Below are 7658 nucleotides of genomic sequence, written 5' to 3' on the forward strand. Positions count from 1 at the left end.
TTTTCCAAATATTCCAAAGTGGGCATAGATTTAAGGTAAGAGACAGAAGGCTAAGAGGAGGGAGTGTTGTGGGAATCTGGAACTCACTACCTGAAAGGATGATTGAATCCAAAACTTTTGTAATATTTAAGCAGAATTTAGGTACTCATTTGTGTTGCCATAGGATAAATGCTGGAAAGCAGAGTTAGTGCAGTCATAGCTTCTTATCAAGATATGACATTGACCTGTGAAATCACAGTTAATTGACTTGGATGTGAGTGGAAATGGTATAATTAATAAGTTTGCAGATGACACAAAATTGGTTGATACTGAGGAAGACAGTCTCAGACTGCAGCCTGATATTGATCAGCAGGTAAATTGGGCAGAGCAATGGCAGATGGAATTTAATCCTGAGAGGTGTGAGGTGATGTATTTTGAGAGGTAAAATAGGGGGAGGACATAGACACCTCGGGAGTACTGAGGAACAAAGGGATCTTGGTGTACAAGTCCATCAATCCCTGATGGTATCAGCACAAGTAGACAGGGTAGTGAAGAAGGCATGTGGGATGCTTGCCTTCATTACCTGCGAATTGAATATAAGAGCAAGGAAGTCTGGTTTTGTGTGTGGTTTTGGTCATCACTTTTTCAGAAGGATGTGATTGCACTGGAGAAGTTGCAAAGGAGATGCACCAGGATGTTGCCTGAGATGAAAAGTTTCATTTATGAGGAGAGACTGGATAGGCTGAGTTGGTTTTCTTAAGGACAGAGGAGGCTGAGTGGAGATCTGAATGAGATAAACAAAATTTGAGAGATACAGACATTACAATGTCATCAGCAAAGCCTACAACTACAGCAACCTCAAGCAGCAGCAAAGTCTCCGGAGGAAGACGCAGGTGAGGATTCTCCCAATGAAGTGAAAGAGTGAATGTGAACAGCCCCCCCCCCCAGTGACCATAGACCTTACTATGACTTTCTACTGCTCTCACAAGCACAATACAGGTGGAAATTAAGGAAGTCCAAGGCCATCATCACCAAAATGTTATCATCTGCTGGAGCAGGACTTGTGTTCAGAGGACTGGGTGGCTGTTAAGTTTACAGCTGCCCTGAATCTTTATGGCAGTGACTTGTTTCAAGGAGAACCTGGTGACCTGTGGGACATCTCCCAATCCTTGACCCAGTTGCGTCCAGTATGTAACATTTTTCCATTTCTCCAGATTACAACTCAGCTCAGACAGTAAGATTCTCCACCATCACTGGCATCCCCCATGTGCATGGTACTATCGACTGTAACCACATTGCTTTGTGAGCAGCCTGTCATCAACCTTCACTGCTTGCCAAAAGACTTCCACTTCATCAATATTCAAATTAAATGTGAATATCATTGAAACATTCTCGAGGTCTGTTCCAGATATCTTGGGAGCTGCTATGATGCTTGCATAATAGAGAACTCTCAGGTTTTTGCCTTCATATAAGTTCCATGGTCTATACAGGATGGCTGCTGGGAGATAAGAGCTCTCCAAACATGGCTCATGATACCTTTGCAAAACCATCAGACTATTTTAAAATGAAGATGCAGTGTTGCTCCTGTTTCCACCAGAGCTATAATGGAATGTGTGTAAGCCTCCTTAAAATGAAGTTTTGATGCCTGGACCAGTCTGGTGTGCTAACTTTCTAAATAACATATAAATAAAGCCACCCACTACATATAGGCCCTCCTTTTCCTCACTTTCTGCCTCACCAGTCTTCTCATCCAAAGGATCATAAACAGTCATTTCCACCACATCTAGTGGGATGCCACAACCAGACATCCATTTCCCTCCCCTTTCTTGTCATCACTCTGTAGGGACTGTTCCCTCCAGGATACCTTGGTCTATTCCTCCTACACTCCCAACACGTCATATGTGCTGTGGCACTTTCCCATGCAATCATAGAAGGTACAATATTTGCCCATTTACCTACTCCCTCCTCACCATCCAGGGCCCCAGATACACCTTCCAGGTGAAGCAGTAGTTTACCTTCACTTCATTCAATTTATATTCTATTCAATCTATACTGTATTTGCTGCTCACAATGTGGTCTTTTCTATATTGGCAAACAAAATGCAGATGGGGTGACTGCTTTATAGAACACTAATATTCTCTCTGTAAAAATAACCCCAATTGTCCAGTTGCCTGCTACTTCAACATACCACCTGGTTCCTGGCCAACCTTTTTGTCTTGGACCTGCTGCAGTATGTCAGTGAGGCTCAATGCAACTGGAAGAACAGTATCATTTTAACTCTGCTTTCTCTCTATAGATGCTGCCAAACCTGTTAAGTTTCTTCCACAATTTCTGTTTTTTTGATATCCAAGTATTGTGCAGTGAACTCTCCCATGACCAAGAGTAGGTTGATAGGAATCCTGAAGCATCCCTTTTTGACCCTTCAAACATCAGTTAGTCTTCAGCAACTCAGTGTATGCATAGGCTTCTAGACATGTTGCCCTGAAATGCTTGAGTCACCTGTGGGGCAGCATTCATTGTGCAGAAGGCAGCAGTTTGTACAACTTTCTTTTGGCAGGCCAATACGATATGGGGTGACTGGAACCAGGCTTAAAAGGCAGTGCGCTCCCTTGAAAAGCTGTTGGCTAGAATGAACCTTTCCTTCCACAGATATGTGGAATCATCAATAATTCTGTACTGTTACTCGCAGCTAGTACTGAATCTTAAAAGATTTGCTGATTATTTCTGACTGTACAAAGCCTGCTTACTGATACCTTTTGAGCGAGACACTGCTGAGAGAATCTCCAGGACACTTTGAATAAGATTAAAATTAGACTTTGTTTCAAAAGGTAGGAAACTTTTTTGATAAAGGGGGTGTGAACTTTACGTACAGAGTATCACCCCATGCAATTACTTTTAATTTTATTACTTTGATTTCATTAGAACCCATAGAAGTAAAATAATAGATTGTCAGCAGTGCTAGAACGTATAGTTTTATTGATTTGTGAGCACATTTTCAATGAAATGTGTTCTTTATTTCAAAATTGAAACCATGAGTGTAATTTTAAGCTGCTGATTTAGTTTCTCACCTGAAAACAAATAAGTGATAGAGGAAGATTTGGTGGATATCTTTGAAACCCATTTCATGCCTAAATTCTGCCCCCACTCTACAGTTTTCCAGTGGGCTTTTAAATGAGGGTTGTCCAGTAGAAATTAAAGTAGCCATATGGGTGGCTGTTTGATCATTATTCTTTACTCGGTAGCGGGATTGCCTGTGGAGAACACGCTAGACAGATAAGTGCCAAGCTTTGTTAAACAAAGCTTGCCTATTAACTGTCAATCACTTAATTGATGTTTTCTCCATGGAAATGTCTGTACCAATCAGAGTGCACTTGCCAACCAAGTGGTATAAAATATTGTTCCTCTGTACATTGCTTTTCTTGCAAATGTCCTGAGTGCAAAATGAAAAGCTTTGACACACTTTGTCAGTTTTCAGCAATAAACATTACTTAGGCAACTAAAACTCTTAACTATAGGGAAATAACCCTTATTAATATCTTGTTGTGACACCAAGGGCCCCAGTCTGTATGTACACTTGCAGCATTTTTTTTTGCAGAATTACAGTCTTTATAGGAAACAGTATTACCCTCTACCAGTGGTTTTACTTCTGTTTCACTGGGTTGTGACATGCCATGTTCACCAAGCATTGTGTAATTTCCTAAACAATTCTCAGTAAAAAAGCCAATTCCAGTAGGGTCCCTTCTCTCTGACCATTAGCCAAGCTTTCTCTGGCATTCTGCCTAGTAGCTAACAAAAAACTCATTCTATCTCTTTCTCTCTGTCTCTGTCTGTCTGTCTGTCTCTCTCTGGATAACTCTCTATCAGTTGAGACAGGGGCTGAAATGACCTCCTGTACCATAATTTTTTTTCCGTTATTCATTTTTTTAAAAATTGCCAGTAGTTAAAAGAATTTGTTACAGAATTTTGTAGGAAATTACACTTCTTACAGATGCAAAACAATCTTGATTTATTAATTGTAACTTTAAAGATTATTAAACATTTTTGATAATCTCTTCCCTCAAATCCCAATGATACTGATTCTTGCTGTAGTTTTATTTCAGAGGCACTAGTGCCAGTATTTTCTTCGACCATCTGCCATTGTGCAAACCATTGTATCAATGAGAATATATAGGGTTTTTAGGTACAGAGTGCATCTTGGGCAAGCTGAATACTTTCTTGCCTGCTGATTACATCTATTTTCCTGCAGAAATCACTGGATAGCAACCAGGAATGGAAACTCTAGTTAACAATTTCCTTGTTAGCTCAATGACACTGAGGCTAATTGCGACCTCCCAATTACTGCCTGAATGGGATTAATCAATTTGACACAGATCTTTTATACAATATGATTTAGTGCTGCTATGCGACATTGTTTTTAGCTCATGTGGATATTTTTCTCAAATCAAAGGATAGAAATAACAGACAAGAAATTTACCTGGAAAGCAAAATATCAGCTCAAACTTGTTGATTGTGGGTTTGCTAGCTTAATCATACAGGTGGGAAATCATTTCTACTTTTATTAAATAAGATGGATAGATTTGTGAAGAGCTTCTGAGTATTTTAAGCATTGCATTTTTTATGTTTTACTTGTGCTATTAAAATAAATAGTGACTTTAAAATGTATTATTTGTTATCATTTTTCACATAGAGGGTGGGTGCATTTTTGGAATGAAGTGCCAGAGGAAGTGGTGGAGGCTGGTACAATTACAACATTTAAAAGGCATCTGGATGGGTATATGAAGAGGAAAATTTAGAAGGTTATGGGCCAACTGCTGGCACAATGGACTAGATTAATTTAGGATATCTGGTTGGCATGGAAAGTCGGACTGAAGGGTCAGTTTCCTTACTGTTCATTTCTGACTCTATTATGAAATTATTTCATATTTCTTTATCTTTCCCTTCATCTGGCTAGAGAGTTAACAGGTGGATCCCCAAACTTCTACCTTCTAAGTGACTTGTATCCAATCAGTATTTAATTGTTAGCAGCTCATACGTAACTTATAGCATTCTAATGAAGATGTTGAATAATACTGGAATAGGCAGTGGTCACTTCCACTAAAAAATACCCACATTATATGGGGTGAGAGTGCTATCAACTCCATCCCATACACATTCTGACTTACCTACTGATCTTACGATGGAGGACATGGTTGCTGATTATTGTTTAATAATGTTTGCAACTCTGCAGATACTGTGGCAGTCAAGACCTGGACAAAATCCAGGCTTCGGCTCATAAGTGGCAAACAGCATTTGAATGTGGCAAATCCTGTTTTAAGGATGTTGTGCAGAAATTTAATTCCATTATCTGTACACTTACCTGGGAGATCAGAGAGCAGAGCTAGTGAGTGCAGAGACAAACACTGAGCAGGAATTAATTGGGACTGAGGCTTGATGACTACGCTCTTGCACGGGAACTGGAGAGGGCAAAGATGAAGTCTGGAAAAAATAAAATCAAGGCTTAGGCCAACACGTATCTGGGAGACTGGAGAGAGCAGTGTTACATATTATTGTTGGGGGTGTATGTTAGGTTGGTACAGTGTCCTTTTAAGATGTGAGTCACGTGAGCACTGATGAGTCATCAGCCAGGTTTGTGGGTTTACTCAGTCTTGTTTGGGTTCTGATTGAGTGCACAATTTAGACAAAAAGCCTCCCTATTCATTTTAGCAAAGGGTGGGTTCATATGTTCTTTAGTTCTCTGGAGTCTAGAATGCCCAGTTCAAAATAAGCAAAGCCAGCAAGGATGGAAATTCGGAGTGCACCAGAAATAGTGAAAAGAAAAACAAAGTTACATATGAGGAAAACCACAAGTTGTAAGTAGCTGTTTATTTGAATGCCTATTCTGACTTGCTGACAGATTAAAGGTAGATAGGAGAAATAGGTAAAATACATACCAATATTAAATTTTAAAACAAACTGAGAAATGAATTTTAAAAAAATGGAGATCCAGGGCTAGGCAATGTGTTGTAGATGCTACATGTGGGAACTAGTGAATCCCGTTGTGGTTCATATTGACCTCATTTGTAGCAAGCACTGATTGTTTGTTTGAGGATCTTTGGCTCAGTGTTGATGATTTGGAATCTGAGCTTTGGATACTATGACACACCAAGAAGGGGGAAGAGTTACCTGGATTCTGTTTTTGGTTACGGTCACACTCATTAAATTAACTAATGTTAATGATTCATGTGTCTTGAATATGGTCAGTAGTCAGGTACAGGAGGATGTGACTATGAATGAGCCAGGTAGATGGATTCGCGAGTTAGTGCTGCAGAGGCCTCACAGGTTCGAGATTCTTGCTTTGAGTGGATAAGAGTGGGGACTGTAAAGAGGATGAGCAAATTGGCCATGGCACCATGGTACAAGGAGCTGTTCAAGTGGGGTGAAAAAAATGCAATAATCTGGATAGTATAGTTAGCAGAATGGACACGTCTCTGTGGCCAGGATTGAGAATCCTGAAGTCTGTTGCTTAGTTGGTGCCAGGATTCAGTCTATCTCATCTGGCTGGAGTGAAACTTTGAATGGGAGAGGAAGGATCTAGTTTTTGTGGTCTACATTGGTACCAACAATACAGGTGGAATAAGGAAAGAGATTCTGCTGTGGAATGAGCAGCTAGGAGTTAAGTTGGGAAGCAGAACCAAATAAGTAATCTATGAATTACTATCTGAGCCACAAGCTAATTGATATAAAATAACATTAAAGCAGTAAATGTATAGTTCAAAGATTGGTGTGGGAGAAATGGGTTAAAATTAATGGGACCTAAGCACTATTACTGAGGAGAGAGGAAGCTGCTCAGGCTTCACCTGAATCCTACTGGGACCAGAGTCCTAGTGAATCACATTGCTCGAGCTGTAAATAGGGTTTTAAACTAAACAGTGAATGGTTGGAGGAGGGCATTCAGTTTCTTGAAAACCTTTTAAAAATCAAAATTAATGAGAAGGTTAGCATGCAGGTTAGTGACTAGGCTGATTGTTACTAGCAAATGAAAGGAAGGTATAGAATATGTGGGTATCATGTTGCACCAAAGAATCATAAAGGAGTAGGAACATTTTGATAACGGAACAGATTTAAAGACTTAGTGCCTAAGGTTAACTAAGGAAAGTTAAAAGGTAAAAACTAAGGCATAGCATATTGCAAAGATCAGTTATTGTGGCTATGTTCACTGAGCTGGGAAGTTGGTTTACAGATCGTCCCCTTTCTAAATGGTATCCTCAGTGCTGTTGGGCTTCTTGTGAAATGCTGCTGTACTGTGTTGGTTGGAATTTATATGGTTTTGTTCCCGCTGCTTCCAGTTGTTGATTCAGGTTGAATGTTGCAGTGGTCGGTATATTGGGTCTAGATCAATCTGTTTATCGATACAGTCCGTGGATGAATGCCATGCTTCTAGAAATTCCACAGCTCTTTTCTGTTTGGTTTGGCCTATTATTGTTGCATTGTCCCAGTCGAATTTCTAGTCCTTGTCGTCTGTGTCTATAGCTACCAGTGACACCTGGTTGTTGCGTTTGGTGGCTAGTTGAATGCGGATCGATAGTTGTTTGCCTGTTTGTCCTATATAGTGTTTTGTGCAGTCCCTGTGTGGAATCTTGTACATCACGTTAGTCCTGTACATGATGGGTATTGGGTCTTTTGTTTTGGTGAGTTGTCTG

This window comes from Chiloscyllium punctatum, chromosome 17 (genome assembly GCF_047496795.1).
Source record: "Chiloscyllium punctatum isolate Juve2018m chromosome 17, sChiPun1.3, whole genome shotgun sequence".
Classification (NCBI taxonomy): Eukaryota; Metazoa; Chordata; class Chondrichthyes; order Orectolobiformes; family Hemiscylliidae; genus Chiloscyllium; species Chiloscyllium punctatum.